General features: G+C 43.4%; 1 protein-coding gene across 4 annotated transcripts in view; it reads left to right on the top strand.

Annotated features, from left to right (window-relative positions):
* The window catches only part of Kif26b (kinesin family member 26B), a 512,864-nt gene that overhangs the window by 455,222 nt on the left and 34,541 nt on the right, over positions 1-23,101 (top strand). The gene's annotated exons all lie outside the window — the stretch shown is intronic.

The raw sequence follows: 23,101 nt of genomic DNA, 5'->3' as shown, positions 1-23,101 counted from the left end.
GGGGGGCTGTCAGGGTGAGAGGCCTTGGGAAAGAATGAAGAACTGTTGGGCCTTGTTGGTTTCCATAAAAGAAGGATCACGTCTATGAACATGGTAACTTAAAACGTAATGATGGAAAATTTAGACTGCAGCCTTATAATGAGGTCATTGGTTGTGTCTTTTAGTTGTGTAGTACACGTTTCCTAAAGAATAACATGCCTTTGTGAATTGAATAAATATTTGTTACATTGATGGTGGGCAGGTTGGGTGAATGTAAGCTTGTCAGATTATTTTAATTTATATAAAGCAACTTTTTTTTTTTTTTTTTTTTTTTACTAGAGTTTGGGTTTTACTAGAAACAGATAGGAAAACATGAAGAGTTATTTACATCACTAGTTCAGGGTCTCTGGTTAAGGTAAATATAGCTGAGCACCAGCCAGCCCTAACAACCAGCCTCCTGCCCTCGTGGGAGGAATGACAGAATGTGAAGCCCGCTCACTCAGCCCTGTGGGCGTCAGTTGCTCGGTGCTGAGCCGCTGTCCTTCCACAGTGGCACAGGCCTAGTGCACAGTATCTGCATCGCACACAGTTGTGGAGTTGTCCTCCACCAGCAGGAGGTGGCCTGGCTGAGCCACTGGCCGTGGGCACACCCGCTCTCATCTGCTGCCCTTGCCCTGCCTGACCTCCCTCACAAAAGCCTGCTGGGCAGCCCATTGCTGGGCACCAGGAGGCATAGTGGCCAGGCCACACAGCCAGGTCTGTCCTCCCCCAGTGTGCACAGAACACTCGTTTCAGCGTTCCTTGGTCCCTACTGCCTCTTGCCATGGATAAGCCTTGAAAGGCCTCGGCACTAACATCCCAGAACCTCAGCTGCGGCAGGTACTCAGTATCTGGTATCTGCAAATCACACTTGCAAGGGGATTCATCAGCTAGATCTGTCTTGTTTGGGGGCGCAGAAAGGTAAGACAAAGCTTTACTCACAAATGCCCAGCCAGTTGGTGTCAGGATCAAACTGCTCTCTAGAGACCTTGGCAGCTGGAGCCCACACGGCCGGTGCTTCTGCTCCTTGAGCTCTGGACCCTGTTAGCTGCGTGCACAGGCAGAGGTGCTCAGCGCAGCAGGGCGGCCCTGGCTTCCCTTATCAATTACATCAGTGTTCTGAAGCCGCATTATGCAGCACTGTGTCAGCACGCTGAACGCCTTTCCGGGTGTCAGGCCTTGTCTTCTGCACTGGGTTTCTGAGAGAACGGCAAGTTTCTAGCCCGTGCTGCACCTTGTTCCCGTTTACTTTCAGGAAAAAAAAAACCCAGAAAACCAAACTCCCTCTTCTTTGCCCTCCCCCATCTCCAAAACACGAAAACCCCAGTGCCTCGTCATCTGTCACCCTAGACAGCTCTGTGCTTCCAAGCTGCATTACTTGTGCTTGCTTCTGGGAAATTAACTGGAATGTGCACAGAGGGGCAGAGACTGTCTTCATTTCTCTTCATCGCTGTACTGCACAATTTGTCATATGAGCGAGCAGGAAAGTGAGTTTGGATTCAGCACCCAGCCTGCCCGCTCCCACAGGAACCCTCAGCAGCGTGCCCTCAATGGTTCTGACTTTGCAAATGATGGTGCCTCTGTAGGCGACAACGCAGGCCAGAGCGAGGGGCTCCCAGCCAGCTCACCGCCTAGGCTTGCCGGCCACTCCAAGTGCCACAAATCTATCCTAAATGGTGACACCATTCAGAAAGGCATGCAGGGAAGGCAGGGAGACCACCTAAGGGCTCCAGCCCCCAAGTCATTTCTCCTCATTTCTGCACCGACAGACTGCACAAATTGCTCTCCAACTTGGGGGAACCTCATGCTGAGGGAGATCTGCCCTAGGCCTGAGTGTTCTGACAGCACATTTGCAAATTTCCTTGCAGGCTCATTTATTAGGTAAGACTGTTACTCCTTACCGTTTCTTGGGCAACAAGGTGCTAGAAATCTTCCTTCTTGATGGATAAGACAATATAGGCAGGTGTATTGGAATGAATTTTCATGCCCCAAGACGAAATCCCAGCACACTTCCCTGGGAACTGGTCCCCCACAAGCAAGAATCTGTCAGGGTGACCTGATCGTCAGCTAAAGTGCTATTATGTCGCAGCTCTTCTGAAGAAGCAAGTCTTTCCAGAAGCATAAAAATGTTAACCACAAGCAAGTTGTTTCAAAACAGAACTCCTGGTCCCTTGCAAGTGCTATTCTGTAAAGGTGAAAACCCCTAGGTACCCTTCCCACTGGGAGAGGCATCTGCCTTCATTTAGAACTGTTACTCTGTTCAGGAAACAATTACTGCTTGCTTGTTTGGTTTTGTTTCTTTTGAGATGGGGCTCCTTATGCAGTAGAGCCTGGCCTTGAACTCCGTATGCAGCCCAGGCTGGTCTTAAATTGTTGCAGTCCTCCTGCCTCAGCCTCCCAAGCCCATCCCACTTTAAAAGATTTTAGAATCTTATACTGAGCAAGGGCTCATGGCCCATGTTCAACAAAAGCAAGTACTATGGCCCTGGATTTTGTCACACACACACGCTCGCGCGCGCGCGTGCACACACACACACACACACACATAAATTACGGAGAGAGCTGACCAACCAGACGTTAGGAGGCAAAAGAAGAAAAGGAAGACTCAAATCTGTCACGTCATTGTGATACAAGGGAATGAGACTCCTGATCTGAAAGGTACCTGGGATGAATTCGTGTGCTTTAAAACGAAAGAATTAATTTTAGGAACAAATGAAGGTTAAGAGCATAATATTTATTGAGGAAAAGAAATTTTTTGTCTGAGGGGGTTACTCGTGGGAAGCTGTCTCTTCTAGGGACTTTTTATTAGAGTGAAACCATGTGGTGAGGTAGGTCTAAGGTGGACAATATGGGAACTCGCTTAGGTGGGCATAAGGTGGAACAAAAGTATGGTCAAACCAGTAAGGTTACGAGCACTGTTGCTTAGGTAAAATTGATTAAATCCAGGACCAAATGTGGAAGCAAGTCACGTAGCAAGCAGGCATAAAGATAGAACAGGACTTTGTCCAGTAGCCAGCCAGTAGCGGTTGGATTAGTGACTCTTTCTGGCTTCCTCAAGGTGATGACCAATCCCAGATGCTTATCTTTAGTGAGGTAAGAATTTGTTCAATCTTTGGTCTTTAGGTCTGGCCCACAGCGGGAGCATCCATCTCCCTCACAGTTGCAAGATATCTTGACTTCCATGCTGTCTCCTTTAGGGCCTGGCCCTGTCTGACTACTGTAATATTTCTGTCTAATTCAGCTGCCTACAACAACTGGTTGGCAGCAGAGAAGGAATCTGTAGGAAGGAAGTGGGGTGATGTTACTTGTTGATTGGATGCCAAAGAGGAAAAGAGAGGGTGCAGGCAGTACTGGGAATCGAACTCAGAGCTTTGTGTGTGTGTCGTGTGGCCCCTGTGCATTAATTACCCCAGCCCTGGATTCAAGTCTCTTGTGCAGGTGTAGACAGTCATCACATCTCTTCACAGTGGCAGTTATAGTGTTCTGCATGAGAATCTGTGAGCTTATGACATCCGAAAGTCATTGGCCAGGTGAACAGGCTGCTTCTGCAAGTGTGCATTCTGGAAGGGCTGATTTCAAATTGTCCTTGAATAGATCCTGGAAGTGTTCCCTACAAACCAACTCAGGCACTTTGTAATTTAAGGAATGTATGTCTGGGTATGCCCAGCCTGTAGCCGATTCCGCATCTACGTGCTTCTATTTGCCCATTTGCCAACAGGATTCTTGCACTGTTCCTACACACAAGGGATTTGATAGTGTCTTGATTCCCATTTGATAGATCATGGAAAATTATTCTGTGACCCACTTGTGTTGTGTCTGTCTGCTTTTCCCAGACAACTTGAAAATTGGTGCTGTGTAATCATCTTGTGACATGAAGTGACACAGGACCTCGCTCTATTTGAATCTGGTCTGTGATGCAGAATTGAGGCCTCATCCAGGCATTACCATGTTTGGAGTCTCAGGCACTGTGCTAACTTCACTCCTCCCCTCCCTGGGTGGGTGACTGCAGGGAGAGCCTGAGACTCTGTGCCTCAGCAGAAGCCTCTGTCCTGCCAAAGTGACCAGGATGCCCTTTCCCAGAGTCTTTGATGGAGCTGGTGTCCTCCTAAGGCCCGGGCAGAGCGAAGTCCTTTTTAAGAACCCGCAGCATCTGAACGCAGCAGTCCATTCAAACCATCAGGCAGAGCTAGAGATGCAAATTCAAGTCAATGACTCAGAACAAATAGCATTTTATACACCTGAGCAGCTCCTCCGAAGTGTTAACATGACTTCTCTTGGTGAGGCAGCGGGGGCTGGAGCCTGTAGGTAACACCTGCAGCAGCAGGCCTGGCAGTCAGCACCTTCCAGGGCTGCCCCATGCCTCTGCCTGGCTGGGGGATGTGTTTCCAGCAGCAGCAGCAGTCCTGCACCCGCCCCCTCAAGCTCTGCAAAGCTGGAGTGAGCACCCAGGACTGCTGGGAGTTACCACACTCAGCACACAGGCTTGTTGCTCTGGGCCTCTATGCAGATTATTCACACGTACCATGAAATTGAATAGATATTTGCCAGAAAATGCAAAGAGGTATTAGTTCCCCAATTTACTTAAGTAGTATGAAATAGTGTGAAAGCTCATGTAAGTGTCTTTGTTCATGCGAGAGAAAAAAGAAAGACACATATGCATATTTAACTCCTTTAAATATACATTAATGATGGATTATCTCCTCCTGATTTATAGGAAGAACATCAATTTAAAACTTTTGCACAAACTCCACATACCCGTTTTAGCATTCCCTGTTTAGAAATAAAATAACCAGGTTGCCAAGCAACAGCAGCAATGACAATTCTTCATATTACTGCTCTAAAAACATTCATTTTTATACATTTTAATGGCCATTAGGATACAGAGAAAGTGAGCTCATAACATCCCAGGAAAAGAAGTCTCTTTGTATGAGGTTTTTTAGCATTCTTACTTTCTCTTATTTTTCTCTTTTAGCAGTTTTCTAACCAAGCCAGTGGTATTTTCATATTTAATTATGGAAATTTCTGGAGCTGGATATTTTCTTTACAGTCCAGACTGGAAGCATTCAGAAATGAACTCTGCCAGGTTCATTACATGCTGGTCACTCTGGGACACATGCTGTGTGGGAATCCACTGGGCTTACAAGTCTTGGGTTCAGTCCTGGCTCTTGTGCCACTGGTTTGAGACATGAATTCCACACATCTCTTCTCTGCATAGGAAGCAGAATATTATGTCACCAGCTCAATCCGAACCTCTGGGCAGCAAGCCACCATGGCTGATCTTTTCCTCTATCCAGCGTAGTTATTTCCTGATGGAGAACTGTTTTGAAGGTTGGATAGAAATCAGGAGGCTTCCTTTCTCTTTGGCCTTTCCAGTGTGTCTAGATTCAGTTTCTGGGGTTATTCATCAAAATCTCTTCCTTCCTGATTCTGAAAAAACTGTCAAAAGGATACAAAAGTATGATAGGAATTAAAACTCTGCTTAATCCTGGTTGAGTAGGAGGGCAGCTCCATGTACTCAGAGAGGCTTCCCGAGCCTTGACCTCTCTACCTGCGAGATCGGAATCCTCATTCTTATTCTTATTTCTCCAGCTCAGGAATGTAGGTCTCACTGAGACAATGTCTGTGGTAACCACTTTAAAGAAATGTGCTTCAATAGCAAAAAGATCACCACTTTAATGTATCCCAAATTTTTATGACCCAGGTTAACCTGACATTGTCATAGTTTTCATCTACTCTTTGACCTAGAATGTATGTGTCTCAGCCAGCGATGCCGGCACATGCCCTTAACCAGCACTCTGGGAGACTGAGGCAGGATTGCAAGGCTAGGCCCAGCCCAAGCAATGTAGTAACTTAGAGACCCTATTTCAAAATAAAAATTACTTCAGGAAAAAAAAACACACAAGACTGCAACTCAACATGAAGACACTATATACAATCCCCAGTACTATAAAAATAAAGGTATGTATCTCTATCATCTATCTATCTATCTATCTATCTATCTATCAATCATCTATCTATCTATCTATCTATCTATCTATCTGTCTGTCTGTCTGTCTATCTGTCTATCTGTCTATCTGTCTATCTGTCTATCGTCTATCTATCTCTTTTGGCCAAGTGGATTATAATTTCCTTTTATGAAAATGGAACCCTCCCATGTTTGTTCATCTTATGGGTGGGCCTAGTGTACAGAGTGGCCGCCTGAGGCAGACATTTGATTTAAGAGAATTCAACTCTAAACACTCGGGACAAAAGTAAAGTGGTGATTTAGGAACACAAGTGACTGACTACACATTTAGTGAGTCTGTGGATTGGGGCTCAGAGACTGCTGTCCCCCATGTGTGCCTGTGTATCCCACCAACTGGGATGCTGTTTAAATGTTTAAAGACAGGGCTGGTGAGATGGCTCAGTGGTCTAAAGCACCTACTTAGAACAAACTAAGCTAAGCAAAGCAAAGCGCAGGGACCGCAGTTCAATCCCCCAGCACCACATGCCAGTCAGCCCCACCCCCTGGTGGGCTGAGCTGGCCACACACACACACACACACACATAAATAAATAAATAAATAAAAATTAAAAAAAATATTTAAAGACAGAATCTGGCCTTTAAATGCTGGTGAAGCACTTCTCCAAGTGCTCAGCTAGAGAGAAAGCGATGCATTAACTACACAGAGGTAGAACTTGTCCAGCTTAAACTCAGTAGAGACGAATTTTCTCCCAGAGAGATTCTCAATGCTAACTTTGTGGATTGGACTTCACACTTTAGATCCCACCTGCTTCATCCACTTTCAGATCAGCAAGGAGGATGCCGCAGTGTAAGAACTGGCTGAGGAGCTGGGGAGACTTTTCCAAGACCGAGGCTACCAGATGCAGGGAAATCATAATTAGGGAAATGTAGAGCCGAACAACAGGCTCTTCTATCCGATTACTCCATTCACTCACTTGTTCAATTCAGAAACATTTATTGAGTCCCTACAGTAGTCAGACACTAGAAATACAGCAGATGATGTCCACTCTCCCGCAGTGTACAATGCAGTGAGGACACAGAATTAAACCCAGTACCTGTGCACCGTATCTGGTAAGGTCTGCACACCGGCCCCCAGCTGGCATGAAGAGAAGGGCTTCAGGGAGGATGGGGTGGTGAGGGTCATCACTCATCTGTGTTCCAGGCTTTCCCCACAGCCCATCCGTTAACCCCCACCCCCACCATTCACAGCTGTTGTACCACTTACTGCATTGACACAGAGCCTGCCTGACACAAATCATGATAAACTGTGGAGCCAGATATGTAGCTCTGAATGTACAGCTAATTGTTATCTTTAATGATAACTGATCATCATAGCAGGAGTCGCATATATACCAGAAAGAAAACAGCCAAAGGAAAGGGGCCTTGGGTGAGCCCAGGCCAGTGCACAAAGGGCTCAGACGCCCTTGGGCACCCAGGGGCTCTGTGATTACGCAAGGAGAGCTTGATTGAGGCATGGTTGGGCATTTGAGGGGAAAGAGGATACAAATGAGTTGGGGCTTAATTCATTAAAAAGCTGTCTTGAACATTAATAGAGCTTCAATCAGAGTATCCAACCATAAATTCTCACCTGTTTCACAAGTGGTTCTGGCTCAATTGAGCATCAATAGATTTTTTTTGTCCATGCAAATGAGGTGATAATTCATTCAGTTGTATAACTGAACAATTCTCAAATGGCTATATTTGTGGAGCAGTTAAGTTGCACCAAATTGTTTAATGTACCTAGTAACTGACAGTGCTTGATTCCACATCAATAGAACAGAGAACCAAAGAAACAGACATGGCTAGGGTAAATTTGTTACTAATTTGAGAAACATGAGATGTCTTAAAAAGACTTAATGAAATTCATTTAGGGCAACAACCAATCTGTCCTTTCTACATGTTCTTCTACTCTTAAGACTTAGAGGGAAGAGGTTTCCAGGTTTGGGGCCCCCCACATATGAGCTTATATTTCCTAGTTCTCTGTCCTGATGAACCACTGTCTCTAAGGGTTATATGTGCCGGTGCTTTCGGGGCCATGTCAGCTGTTTTTCTTCAAGTCACTCAGCAAGTTTGTTTCTCTCAGGAGACCTTACATCACTGTGCATGAAAGCTCACCCTGAGGAGTGTTGTAACTCAAAAATCAGATGACAACAAGGCAAGTCCAAAAGTTAAAAGAAGCGCTTTATTTTAGCTGGTACCCAGCGGCGGTCTCTATGCAAGATGCAAAGAGACGCACTGAGCATTGACAAGGATCAGTATTTAAGCTTGAAAACCACAAAAACAGGGAAGGGGTGGAGAGGAAGAAGTGGCAGGGTCATTAGTTCATTGGGTGGTCCCATTGGGTGGGGTGCTGAAATCAGCAATCATGGGGTACTTCAGGTCATTAGTTCGTGGGGTGGTCCTGTTGGGTGGGGGTACTGAGTTGGCAGTCACATGGAGTTCATAAGATAAGAGAGTTTGGGGTACAGATGTCATAAGACTTGGGTCACAGGGGTGAGGAGTTGGGAGGGGTCAGCGCATACAGAACAGGAACTCGGCAAGGTTAGAAGGGCAACAAAATGGAGTCAATTTTGACAGGGTACAACAAGGAGGACCCATTGGATTTGCTATTCGCATTGACAGCACTCTTGGGTAGTTTCCTGAGCAAACTTCACTATCCGTTTCATGAGGGCCACATGTTACATCCATGATTTCCTTTTGAAGATTCTTTTTAGTGAAGGCAGAGACTTTCATTTCTTTCATTCTCCATTCATCTGATAGTGCTCCCTTTGCCATGCAAATCTGATATCCTCCCTTCTCTAAACTTAGCTGACATCCTGCTGGATTCAGGACAGTTAAAAGCCTTTGTGGCCTATGAAGCTCTTTCCCACTGTGGGTGCCCTTCCTTTCAGATCACAGAAACTGTGCAGAGACTAATGAACACCCCCTAGCATCTCTTGTCCCCATCTTTATGGACTCCATTTCCTCCTGTTCCACTGGCCATATGCATTCAGTCCCCCACTCATGCACTCACTTATTGAGTTAAGCGTCGTTTATCAAGGACGTTCTTTGTTTCCAGTATTGACCTAGACCCTTTTCCTCATTAGTGGGTTTCTGCTTATTTCACATGCTTACTTGTGAGATGTGTCACATGCATATCTTCCCAGTCTACAGTGACAAGTCAGACATATGTACCCCTTCTACATAGATTAGGGCATAGAACAGTTCAGTGCCTCGGAAGGCTTCATGTGTGCTTTATGATTGCATCACCCTCCTACCTGTCCTGGAAGTAATCGCTGTGCTGGGTTGTATGTTTAAAGTCCCCTTGCTTGTATTTTACCAGCTAAGTATGTGTCCCTAGATTTAGTTTTATCTGTTTTTTTAATTTTATGTAAGTGGACACTTAGCTAATTTTTCCCCCTTTTTTAGGCACCAGGAATCAAACTCAGGACCTTGTACTTGCCAGGCAGGTGCTGCTGTATAACTCACTTTTTTCAACCAGTTCCTCATTGTGATGTGCTTGGCTATGGGGCATTAATTTTCATGACTATATGGTTTTTCTATTGTAGGAGCATATCATGAAATATTTGTTCTTCTGTTGATGGGTTTATGAGAGCTTTTATTAAAACTTGAATTTTATCCAACTCATTTATGCATCTGATGAAATGATCATGTGGTCTTCCTCCTTTAAGTGTTTAATATGGTAAACTACATTAATCTAGTTTCTAATGCTAAAAGTCCTCATATTCCTTTTTGCTTATTTTTCAGGGCTTATCTCAAAGATCTCCTCCCTCATTCATAATTCACTGCTACAAAAATATTTTTCCATCCTCTAACCCCAATGTCATTCTGCAGGATTTTCTATCTGAGGCACCTGTCATATTTTGCTTGTTTATATAACTATATCTTCTAGCATATAAGCTCATTATACCAATTATAATCTTTTCTTCAGGCTCATTATTTTAGGCTAATCTGAATTGAGGCCATTCGACCGAAACCTACATTCTTAGGAACAGATATGAACCAGACGTCTGCCTTCAATTTTCAGTAGCTGTCCTAATTCCAGGATGGTACCTCTGTGCCACCAGACATGCTAAGTAGTTATCAGAGCCCCTCTCTAAACTAGTAAGAGTACATATTTTTTTAAAAATAATCTTATTGAGAAACAAATAGCAGTGAGACAGTTTCAGATCTGATTACTAGCACAGCCTCAATAATTAATACATTGCATATTGTTGTCTTAGTGGTTATTCATTGTACAAGACACAGACATGATATCCTGTCCACAAACACTATTAAAACAAATCTAACATATTTTTGGAGTAATGGCAGCTGTATAGGATGTGGGAAGACACTGATGCTGCATCTTTTAGAAACAGATATGACAGCAAAACTATGTTCATTTAACCAGGTTATTTTGATAAATTCACCAATAGTCAATGAGGTATGTTATGATTTATGTCTAGATGTCGCCTCAGAGCCTTATGTGCTCATAGGTGGGGCTTTGGGGAGGCGATTGGATCCCAGGGATGTGGTTCTCTTTTGTGGATTAGTCTGCCAATGAGTTTACAGCTAAATGTGATGCAGGGAGGTGGAGCCTGGTCAGAGGAGGTGAGTCGCTGGGGGAGCAGCCTAGAAGGGTCTTGTATCCTTCCTTCTCTTCCTCCTCCTCCATTGATCTCTCACTTCCTGCCACCATGCTATGAGCTATTTCTCCTCCTCCATGCTCCTCTCCCATGCCACCCTGCCTGGGAACGAGTTGACTGTGGACATCTATAACAGTAAGCTAAAATAACCCTTTCCTCCTTGAACTTGGAGGTTATTTAGTCCCAGCAATGAAAAAAGTAACTAATACATGATATAAAATATTATAAGTATTTGGGCTAGTGCAGAAAGCTTACAGAGTAGTAGGTCAAAAGAAACTAGTATGCAAATAAGAACACAAAGCATGAAGTAGTTATAAGTCACATTTATAAAGTATGTTCAAGGACAAAGTAAGAAGATCCAGTGGGTCTGTTGTGACTATATAGCCTAAGGCATAATAATGAAGATACAGCTTATTATGTATTACTATAATCCTGCTAATGTCTAGTAGGAGCAAATATATGTTCACCCAGAGTTCAACTAAGGGGCTTACTTATTCAAAGCACTTCATTATAGTAGTGTTATTATATTATTATAATTGTATATTGGTCACCTCTCCTGTCCCTGAGACAAAATACTTGACACTCACAGTGCATTTTTAAATTTTTTTTTTATTTATTTGATACCAGGTCTCACTATTCAGTTCAGACTCATAGTGATCTTCTTGTCTCACCCTCCCCAGCGCTGGGATTACAGGCATGCACCACTACACAGGGTTTCAGGGATGGCCCAGCACACATGGCATGGCATGTGGTACCAGGAGCAGAACTCTGGTCCTTGTGCTTGCAGGGCAGGTGCTTAGACCGCTGAGCTATCTCCCCAGCTCCTGACACTCACAATTTAAAGAAGAGGTCTGTTTGGCTCATGGCTTCAGAGGGTTGAGGCCAAGTACACATGACTAGCTCCAGGGTAGAAGCAGCACAGCAGAAAGGCCTGGTAGGAAAGCTGCTCCACCCATGGCAGCAGAAAGCAGACAGAAGAAGAAACTGGGGAGAGAGTGAAATCCTCTAAAGGCACACTTCTAGGTGCATACCTCCTCCTTTCAGCCTCCACTTCCTGCCAGCACATTTAATGACAGACTTACCAGTGGATGAATCCAAGATCCAAACATATTCCAAAAGCCCTACCTCTACACAAATGAGACCTTTGAAGACATTTTGCACGTAAACCATACCAAATAGTCATCTGTTCCTTGACTTTGGATGTGGTGCCATGAGAGTACAAGGACGGGGAAGTTCCAGCAGTGCATTAAGTCTCTAAATGAAAGGCCATTTTTACATCTATGAATATCTTGAGATTTGAGGATAGCAGTCCACTCCCAAATTATTTGACAATATAAATTTTGAACTGCATCTAGAAAATTATACCCTGGAGGCAAAAAAGACAATTAGGCTCTGTGTAACTGAAGTTTCATCACCTATTATGGTTAACTCTTTGCAAGACAATTCTAAATAGATGAGATGGGAGTCTCTTGTTTTCAAAGCAAGACATGTGTTTGTCATCCCTTTCCAGTTCTGATTAATTCAGTCCAAATCCAAAGAGGGAATTGACTTCAGTTACAGCCCAGGGCTCTTGCCTCTGGCCTCCTTGACAGTCAGAATCTGAAAAAGCAAACTTCCCCACTAAAAACTTGTTCCTTGTACTTGGTACTTCCTTTTGTAAAAAAAGAGAACAGTTACCTTTAGAAAACTGTGCCATTTGACCTTTCCTTAAGCCAAAGCTCTTTCCATACCAGAGTAATTCATTGGAGCCTATAATTTGTAAATGAACAGTACCAAGTGATGATTACTCTACAGGCCTTCAGACGGAGTCAGGATTGCCCTTTTAGAATTGACTCTTCTATTCCAGAGCCCATTTAAGTTCTTACTTCAAGTGGTTTTGCATTGGTTTAGATTTGAAACATCCCCAAAGGTTTATATGTTAAAGGCTTGGTTTCCAGGTTGGCCCTATTGGAAAGTTGTGGAATCTTTAAGAGGTGGGGCCAAATGGAAGATCTTTGGGTCATTGCGGAGTGCCCTCAGAAAGAATTATAGAGCCCCAGTCCCTTTATCTTTCTCTCTTTGCTTCTTGGTTCACCATGAGACGAGCCGCTTTGCCCTACCACACATTCCCACCATGAAGGGCCGCCTCTTCAGCAATCTAAGGCCAGTTGATCATTGCCTGAGACTTCCAAAACAGTGAGACAAAATGAAACTTTCTCATTGTAAACTGATCATTTCAGGTATTCGTTACAGGGATCAAAAGCTGACTAACACAGTCTTAGAGTCATGGGCTTATGTCAAAGCAACAAGAGCAACAGATATGTCTCTCTTTGCTAGTCTTTGCTCGGTACAAATCTGATTAATGCTGTACAAATATTCTTCTTTAATCTTTATATCAGCCTAGGTAGAGTGGCTGCTGTTATTGTTCTATAGACGGACAAAGTGGGACATAACCTTCAACTACCCTTCTCAGGCCCTAGTAATTACTTTTCTACTCTTCTTAGCTTCCACATGAGTGAGAACACATTGTATTTCTCTTCTCTGTGTTTGGCTTATGTCATTTAACATGATACTCGCCAATTCCATCCATTTTGCCACAGATAGCAAGATTTCTTTTCTTCGTTGTAAATGATATTTCATTGTGCGGTTTTGTCATGTTACCTTTATTTGTTCATATTCTAGTGGACAACTAAGTTGATTCCATGTGTCGACTATATGGTAGTGCTGCAGTATACATGGGAGTGAGTCCAGGTATCTCTTTGACATGCTGACTTTATTTCCTGTGTACTCAGAAATATGATAACTGAATCATATAGTATATCTATTTTAGTTACTTGGGTGTATCCATTCTGTTTTCCATAATGGCTACAATAATTTACCTTGATATCAGCTGTGTATAAAAATTCCCTTTTCTCTGAATCCTTACCAGAATTTTACATTTACATTTTTTTTTACAATAACCAGTCTAATAGAGGTGAAATGATAGCTTGTTCTGGTTTTGGTTTTCATTTGCCTGATGACTAGTGATGTTGACCATTTCTTCATATAGTTGTTGCTCATTTGAATAGTTTCCTGAGATATGTCTAAGTCATTTGCCTATTTTAAAATAGAATTACTTGTTTTGTTGTTGAATTCTTTATATATGCTGGATATTAATCCCTTGTTGGATGAATAGTTAGAAATAGTTTCTTTTATTCTTCCAAATAGTAAGTTGTTGATTTACTCTGTTGATTATTTGTTTTACTATGTGGAAAAATCTTATTTGCCTATTTTTGCTTTTGTTGTCGTGTGCTTTTTTGGGTCATATCCAAAAGATCATTGCCTCTACCAGTGTCTTAAATTATTTCCCTCGTGTTTTTTTTCCTAGTAGTTTAGTAATTCCAGACCTCAAAATTTAGGTCGTCAATCCATCTGGAGTTTCTTTTTGTATATAGTAAGAGAAAAGGATTCAGTTTTACTCTTCTTCATATGAACATCTACTTTTCTCAGCACCATTTATTACAGGGCTGTCCTTTTTCCAAAATATAGTTTTGGAGCCTTTGTTGAAAAACAATTCTGGGGCCGGAGAGGTGGCTCAGTGGAATAAGCGCTTCCCTGGCAAGCACAAGGGCCTGAGTTCAATCCCTGGTTCCACAAAAAAAAAAAAAAAAAAAAAATCTCTGTGGATGTATGGTTTTATGTGTCAAATTTTTATACCAGTACTATGGTAGGTTACAAGAAGTCTTCAGTGTGACTTGTTGTGATCAAGTATGAATTTTAAGATTATTTTCTCTATCTCTGAAGAAGCTCATTGGTATTGAATTGTATTGAATCGATAAATCTCTTTGGGTATTGAGGACACTTTATCAATATTAATTCTTCCAACCTACAAACGCAGGGGAACTTTCTATTGTGCTTCCCCTTTGATTCCTTTCAGCAGAGTGTCCTGTCGTGTTCGTTATACAGGTGAGCGCGATGACTGCCTGCTTATGTCTATGTCCCCTTCTCTTCTGTGAGGTCTAGAAATTCTTGGGCAATGAGCTGATATTGGTAAGCCGCGCTCATTTGCTTCCCCTCCCTCTGCGGCCTCTGATGTGGTATCCAAACCCCAATTTGCTCATATTTTGTTTGGCTTTCTAGTCTTTTAAGGTTAAAAGGTAAATCTGGTTCCTGTCTTTCAAACATGGGCCAAAGCAGAAACTGGTTAATCCTCGTCATTTGTATTGTTGTTTATTTCTTTAAACATCTTAATTTCTTCAAACATGTTAATCAACTTTTTGTTGTTTATTTGTCATCTGTGTTTGTACATCTCACTCTGCCATCTGCTATGTCTGCTGGTGCTTTCTCATGGTGCTTAGTTTCTTTAAGTGTTTATTTTTTGTCTAGGGGCTACTCAATTTCATTGACATTTTTATTTGTGAGACCTGGGATAAAGATGGTTTACTTTAGAGAGCATTTGTATGTAGTTCGACAAGGTGCCAGTCAAGGATAGTCTAAACTGTATTCTCAGCTTGAAATATTTTGGACCACCCAGATCTGGAGAGGTAAGGCTCCAAGCCTGCTTGCAATCTAGACTGTCTGTGGCTTCAAATTCTTAAGACAGTTTTTCCCTTGCTCAGTGCTATTTTTCAAGACAGTTATGTCTTCAGTGTGTGAGGGGAGCAGTTGCTGGAGAGAGGAATTTTCCCCCTGGGCTCCCCACTTGGAGCAGGCTTTGGGCTTTGTCCCCTACCTTCCATACCCGGAGAGGCCATAGAAAAGCTAAGCTGAAGAAGATGACCCGGTCTGACAGGTGTCTTCACAGTGAAAGCAAGCTTTGCAAGGGTGCTTCTCCTGAGCCCCCACCTCGCTTTGCTTTTCCAGGCCTAAGAATTCTTCCTCTTTGACAAGCTCACGAAAGCATTTAATATGATTCTTAAAAATAGCCATAATTTTTAATTGTACTTAGCAAGAAGTTCTTTCTAGGTACCCAGCCAACTGTGTTATTCATTTGCTGTTTTACTTTATGTTTCACGTTTCTTCCTCTCCTAAATTACAAGTCAAGGAACTCATAATTTATTATCCAAAGTGGGCCTCTTTTGAGAGCTATAAAGAGCACTTAATATTACTTCATGTTTTAAAAGATTTTCTATCAAATACATCTGTATCGATGGACCTATAAAATAATTCTATTCAAAACACATTTTCTTACAAGAAGAATATCTGTGTACATCAAGGTAATAAGTTAAAGCTTCTTTGTACAGTATTATTTATCTGAATATTAAAAAAGCAGAATAATCATACTTGATACACCTTCATGCGTTTCGATCCTTTTCTTCATCATATCTAGGCCTGTTACAGTGAGCATCTTAAATCACCCCCTCAAAACCCACGTGGTGAAGAAGTGGTTGCTAGGTTGTGGCACTGTAGAGAGGAGTCGGGACCCGCTGGCTGGAGGGTAGATCACTGGCGGTGCAACCTTGAAGGGGATACAGCCAAGTCCTTTCTCTCTCTTCTTTCTGGCCACCATGGCAGGAGCAGCTGTGCCCCACCCTGTGCTCCCTGCCCTGATGCCCCACCTTGACACTGGTGCACAGGGACAGCCTCCCGTGGACTGAAACTCTGAAGCCAGGAGCCAGAATAAGTGTTTTCTCCCTTTCGGTTGATTGTCTCTGGTGTTTTGTCACAGAGACAGAAAGCTGACTAACACAAACACGTTGCCAGTGATGTTTTTCTTAAGACTGTAGTTTTCTCTTGGTATGATCTTGAAGTGATATTTTTCTTCTCCAGACTCTTATCTGTACCTTTTGGTAACTTCCTTTTCTGTTAGTGCAAAAGATTATAAACTGTACATGCACCACAATCCATACAGGTTCATATCAGTGGAATAAGTTCCTCAAGTCAGTAAGGTTAGTATGTGTTAAAGTTCCAGAGCGTAGTCCTACACACCAATTTCCAGGGCAAAATTATACAATTTAGAGTTCATCTTTCATGCAGTTTGAACTCTTATCCTCTGTATGTCAGGGTCCTCTTGTTTGTAAACTTTGTTTTTAATAATTACAACTCATTACTGACTTCAAAGCGCAGGCCTCTTCTGTTTCATCTGATGAACACTTGATTACGGACTATAACATGTTTTGAATTGAATGAAATTCAATCAAAATTTAGATGACTTGTTTCCAAAACTCCAATACTTGTTTATGGGACATTTAGATTGATTCATAAAGCATGTTGAAGTTGAACACTATTTAGTGTCAGCAATTTCATGTCATTTAAGTTCTTTGATGTTCCAAATTTTTTTAATACAACTGATGACAGGCAGTGGAGAACTGCACACTCCCCAGATGACATGAGTTTTGGAAAATTTAGCACAAGTTTGATCACAAATTTTTGTAGTTTAGTTACATTTTCTCTCAATTTATGTAAAGGTAAATTTTGACAATTATAGCTTATATTTCTCTGGATAGAAAGAGAACTGCATTTGAGCACAGTTACAAAAAGCCTGCAGACATCAATTATAAGTGCATATCGGCACCCGTGTCTCAAGTTAGTTGGAGCATCATGTCTTAGCATGTGGACTCTTCACTGCACGTATCTCTCGTGTTTCTAGGTAAGACCACGGGAGAGGAGGGTGGAGGGCTAGCCACATCTCTTCTCTTTTTCATGGAAGTCTTAATAATAATATTGTGCTTTTTAAGTGAAAAATCCAGGATAACATAAACCAGATGGGATACAGGATTGGAGGAATAAATGGAAGCTGCTGAGTGAACTAGCATGTGGAGCCAGCTTGATCAGAGCCCCCCAGTGGGTGTCACGTGCAGGAGTGTGGCTCTTTCCAGGGCAGACTGAGGACCGGCCTGTGTCAGAGGTTCTTGATGCACCTTAGTGAGTTCACAACTCCCCCCAAATTTTATCTATTTGAATAAGACTTTCTGTGTTACGGAAAAGGATTGAGAATGAGGCGTTTTCAGGTTTTCTAGCAAGCCCTTCAACACCCCACTGCACTCATAGCTACTTGCCCTGCTTAGACATAACTGCAAGCAAAGATACTTGATGTCTGCTGTGGTTTGCGTCTCACTGTCCCCCTGAAGCCTTGCGTGGTCATATGCGGGGCTTTTCCAGAGGTGGCTAAGATCAAGGGTGTGTGATTAATAAATCAGTCTGCTGAGTGTGGTAGTACCCACCCAAGACTAACCTCCAGAAAATAAGGGACAGTGGCTTGTTTGGTCGCAGGCCTTTTTTTCTGCTTACGCTTTGCTTGCTGTGGACTGTTGCTCCTCTGTGCTGCCCCTCTGCCATGTGCCACCCTGCTGTGGAGCCAGCTGACTATAAACCAAATAAACTTTTCCTCCTTTAATTTGGGTGCCAGGTATCTTGTCTCAGTAATGAGAAAAGTAACGAAGATGGAGTACTCTTTGGACGTCCATGCTAGACGCAAATGTCTTTGACCATAGCCATCAGCTTTATCAGCTCCTAACCCAAGCTCACTGCTGGAAGCAAACATTTTGCTCTTAAAGGCTTTGCCCCTGTGCAGTATCAGTGTAAATGTAGCCCAGGGGTTGTGTTGTGGACTCAGTTACAAGTGGCCTGGCTCGGCTGGGCCATTCTTGGCCTCCAGCTGGAGGCATAGCAGTGCTTCTGATGATTACGCTTCAGGGAACGCGGCTGCACACGCTCCTCAGGCATGGTGGTAACCGTGGGCTTGCTGTCTTCCCTGTGACTGACCTATGAGGACTGAACTGCGCAGACCAGAGAGGGCCTTGGCTGTGCCTCTAGGATACTGTGGGGGGCTGCAGGAGCCTGTCCTCCGTGACATGGGAGAGACCGTGTGGTACCAGGTGCTCACTCAAGCCCAGGCAGGCTTTGGTTTTATTCTGACACTGGCTCCCATGAAGCAAAAAGAAAGGTGCTGGAGGTTCCTAAGCTGGGGTTGCGGGGGACTTATTTTAGTGGAGAAGTTTGTTCATGGAATATTTGTAAGAAGAGAATGCATCAGGTGAGGTGTGTCAGAGCTGTCATCTCAGCACTCTGGGAGGCTGAGGCAGGAGGTTCACAAATTCAAGCCCAGCCTGGGAAATCTGGCAACTTAGTGAGACTCTGTGAAGAATAAATAATAATACAAAACAGGTCTGGGAGGTAGCTCAGTGCAGAGGCATGGGTTCAATCCCCAGTACTGCTGGAGAGGGAGAGAGAAATGCAATGTTGTGCCCGATTCTGTATGAGGTCCTAGATCTACAGAAGGCAATGACTTCTGCCTGCAAGATGTAGCACTGTCAGGGGTGCTTGGACCCTCCAGATAACCCACTGAGTGTCCTTCAGGAACCTTTGGACGAGGGTTAAGATGATTGAAATTAAGAAACAAAGAACCAGAAGAAGTAGCCTAAGGAAGATGTCATTAATTCCTGATCTGAGAGCCTCTTGTCATTGGCGGGACTTTGAGACACTGCCCCGTTAAGGACCTTGCAGGGAGTCAGGAGTGTAGCTCCGCAAGGGAGACCCAGCTGTGCGAGGCCCTGGCCTAACCCTTAGCGTTGAAGGAAAAGACGAATTCTGGAGGTAATTCAACAGGTGATAGGTGTGGCCCTGAACTGAACTCAGTCACATTTATGCCATTTAAGAAATGAACGATTTCTTTTCCTCTGTGTGTGTGTGTGTGTGTGTGTGTGTGTGTGTGTGTCTTTGTGTGTCTGTGTGCACATATACGTGTGCATATGGTGAGTGTACTGGGGATTGAATCCAAGGCCTCACACATGCTAGACAAATGCTTTACCACTGAACTACACCTCCTAACAAGAAATAATTTATTCATTATTTGTTTCCAAAATAAAAATATATGAAAATCATACAGTAGCCTATCTTGTTTCCAGACAAAACAATTGAAAAACTCTCATCTGTCTTCTATTTGAAAAAACACATTCTTCTTCCATATCATTCCTCATTAAAAGTTCGTGCTGCCCCCTGAGTTATTAAATGTTGAATTGTGGCATCTGTGTAACATCTTTCCTCGGACTTACACTAGTAATGGCCATTCCTAAACCCTTTGATTCATTTCCTTTTGTTTCCTTCCAATTACTGAATCCTGTTCCTTGTGCCAGGTGCCTGTCCAGTTGGGGCATTTCGTGAGCACTGTGGGATTCTGTTCTGTAAAGCACACGTGAACCCAAGAAGGCATTCCAGTGGAGTCACCCTCCGCACCCTCCTCAAAGCAGGTTCTACTTGGTTCCAAAAGAAATGTATCCCTGGGGCGCCCAAGGCACAGGGGCTTCAGATCAACTGCAGAGGTTCCCCAGCTGGGGACTAGAGCATGGCCCACGTGTAAGAAGGACCATATTGGGCAAGCATGTTCAGCACATGATAGAGTCGGTAATCCTGAGTCACGTGTATTGGCAGCCTCATCGTAGGCAAATCAAATATTGGAAGGCTTTGAACCACAGATGCCAAAAAAAAAAAAACTAGTTAAAACCAGAGATTGATAAAGTATTGCCTAAAAATGGAAAGGTACTCTTGAGCATAAAAGGACACTATAAGAGACTGAGAAATAGCTCACAGAATAAGAGAAGCTATTTGCAAATCATATTCTTCTATAAGATTCATATCTGGAATCTATACAGCACTCTTAAAATGCAGACACAAAATCCAGTTCAAAGATGGACAAAAAGGGCTTGAGGAGATGGCTCAGTAGAATAAGCACCTCCCTGACAAGCATAAGGGCTTGAGTTCAATCCCTGACTCTGAAAAAAAAAAAAAAATGGACAAAAGATTTGACCAAATCTTGAAAAAGTGGACAAAAGATGCTTCTCTAAAGATGCACAAAGGCTGGGCATGGTGGCACACACATGTAATCACAGCATTTGGGAGGCTGAGACAGGAAGAATGCTGTAAGTTTGAGGTCAGCCAGGGCTACAAAAGTGAGTTCAAGACCAGCCTGCATAGTGAAACCCTGTCTCAAAAAAGACAGAAAAATAATTTTTAAAAGATGCACAGATAACCAGTAAGCATGTGGAAAATTGTTCAATCTCACTGGTCAGTGGAATAGTGCAAATTAAACCATAATGGGATGCCACATCACATTGATTAGGGTGTAATAACAACAACAAAAAAGTTATCTAACAAGTGTGAGGAGAAAGTGGAACCCTTGTGCTGGTAAGAATGCAAAACTGGGCGGCCCTGGTAGAAGTTTGTCAGTTCCCTAAAAAGTTAAACGTGCAGTTGTCATACAGTCCCTGAATTCCATTCCTAGGTGTACAAAAAGAATGGAAAATGAGGACTGGACTACTAGTGTTCAGAGTAGCAGCGTTCACAGTAATTAAAGATAGAGACAACCCAAGCATGTGTCAGCAGACAGATGGAAAACAAGATGCGCTGTGTACATACAATGGGATTTTATTCAGCCGAAAAGAAGCAAAATTCTGACACATGCTCTGTGGATAAATCTTTAAAGTATGTTAAGTGAAGTAAACTAGACAGGAGAGGACAAATATTGTATGAATCTGTTTATATGTGATATGTAGAACACTAGGTAAATCCATAAAGACAGAAAATAAGATCCTGGTTTTGGGAGTAAGGACGAAATGTGAAGTAAGTATTTAATGAGTAGAAATTGAATTCAGCACAGTGAAGTACTCTGCAATAAGTAGAAGTGACGCAGTATGAATAGACTTAATGCTACTGAACTCTAGACCCTTTAAAATGATCAAGCCAGGAATGGTGGCACATGCCTGTGATCCAAATACTCAGAGAGGCTGGGGCAGGATTGAAATTCAACTCCAGCCTGGGCAACTTGGTAACTTAGGGAAACCTGCCTCAAATGAAAATGTGAAAGGCCATGATCATGTAGCTCAGTGGAAGGACCTTGGTTCAATCTCCAGTACCAAAGGGAAAAAAAAAATGAAAGCACTAAGTTTTGTGTTGTGTATATTTTAGCACAATAGAGAAGATGAGAGCCGGAGAAATAGCTCAGTGGATTAAAGTGCCTGCAAGCAGGTGCAGGAGCCAGGGGTTCAATCCCCAAGCCTACCATGCTGGCCCTGCTCCCTGGGGTGCCCTGAGACTGCAATTGAGACTGGGCATGGTGGCACGTGCCTGTAATCCCAGCTCTTGGAAGGCTGTACATAGGTAGATCATTATGAGTCCGATCTAGTAGTGAGACCTGAACACTCTATAGACCCTTCCCTAAAATACAAAAAAAAAAAAAAAAGATGAAAATGTAGATGGTTTCCAAGGACACAAGGCCCTGAGAGTTACTAGTCATGAACAGAGTGGTCCACCAGAGCCCACAGGGCCTGGAGGGCGCACAGGAAGGCATCTTCTGCCTCACGGGGCAACTAAGCTCCAGTCCAAAGCCACCAACTATCTTTATTGCTGTTCTTTGTAGGGTAAGGGGAGCCCTTCTAGACTGCTAGATGGCAGAGCAACCATGGGATGAGATCCAAAGCCATGTCCATCTGCAGCCCTCTGGACAAGCACCCCAGGCCTTCATTTCAGGGAATAATGCTCTGTGACAGTGGCTGTTCACTGGTCCTCCTGGAACCCTTCGCAGTAGCCCTAGTTTCAGCCACTGGGCAGGAGCGGAGGAGGCAGAAGGGGTCCATCCTCACCTTGGCTGCCAGAATCCTGCAGATTTAGTGCAAGGCAGGGTGAAGTGTAAGCATTGGATTGTAAGAAGGAGCACATTTCATCAGCTTCTCCATCCTTCCAAACCGGGCCGAATCTTTCCCAACTGCATGGATAGAAGGTTGTCCTACTGCACAGCCGCCCCTGGGACTGAGCAGAGCCGGGAGACTTTGCTCCTTTTCTTTGCACAAGATCAGAGTACAGCCACGCAAATGCAAATGAGATGATGGCTCCGGGCTCAGATTTGCATACTCTGTTTATTTTGATAGAGAGAAACCATGGTATTGGCTCAATTGACTCTGGAGACTAAAAATAGCCATAATTGAAATCCATTGTAATCATCAAGCCTAGCCCTAGGCCTCATCCTATTTAACCTCTTTTTACCCTTTTCTAAAGAATGTGGCAGGAAAGGGACTCCCTGGGTCTCCAGAGCTGAACCACAATTCGCCCAGTACCTGTGGTGCGCTGTCATTCTAGGATTTTTCTTACAGAGTGAGAATAAGTAGATGCAGCCCTTGCAGGCACTTCCTTGCCAGTCTTTGTAAACATTTTTTCTTAGAACAGCCCTAAGTACACTTGTAGATTTGCAAAGCCCAGATTCTACACAGTTCTGGTGTCAACGCTGAAGGGAGATCACAGATCAAGTACAGAGAAGGGCACCATCAAAAGGCTGCTGCCAGACATAACCTTCATGTCTCTTGCCTGAAACAAGCAGAGACCTCATGGAACAGCACAGGAACACACCCGAGTGTAAGACTATCACTAAAGAGATGCAGGAGGCTGGGGGACTGGATAGTAACAGGAAGTGGAGGACGATTTGTGAGAAGACACCTGCTTGGAATAGTATGTTATTGTCTCAGGAATTCCATTTGTGGTCTTCATTTTCTTTTCTTTCTTTCTTTCTT

Source organism: Octodon degus, unplaced genomic scaffold (assembly GCF_000260255.1).
Source record: "Octodon degus isolate 3935 unplaced genomic scaffold, OctDeg1.0 scaffold00017, whole genome shotgun sequence".
Taxonomy (NCBI): Eukaryota; Metazoa; Chordata; class Mammalia; order Rodentia; family Octodontidae; genus Octodon; species Octodon degus.
The sequence above is the reverse complement of the archived record's forward strand: the minus strand, read 5'-3'. Positions and strand labels throughout refer to the sequence as shown.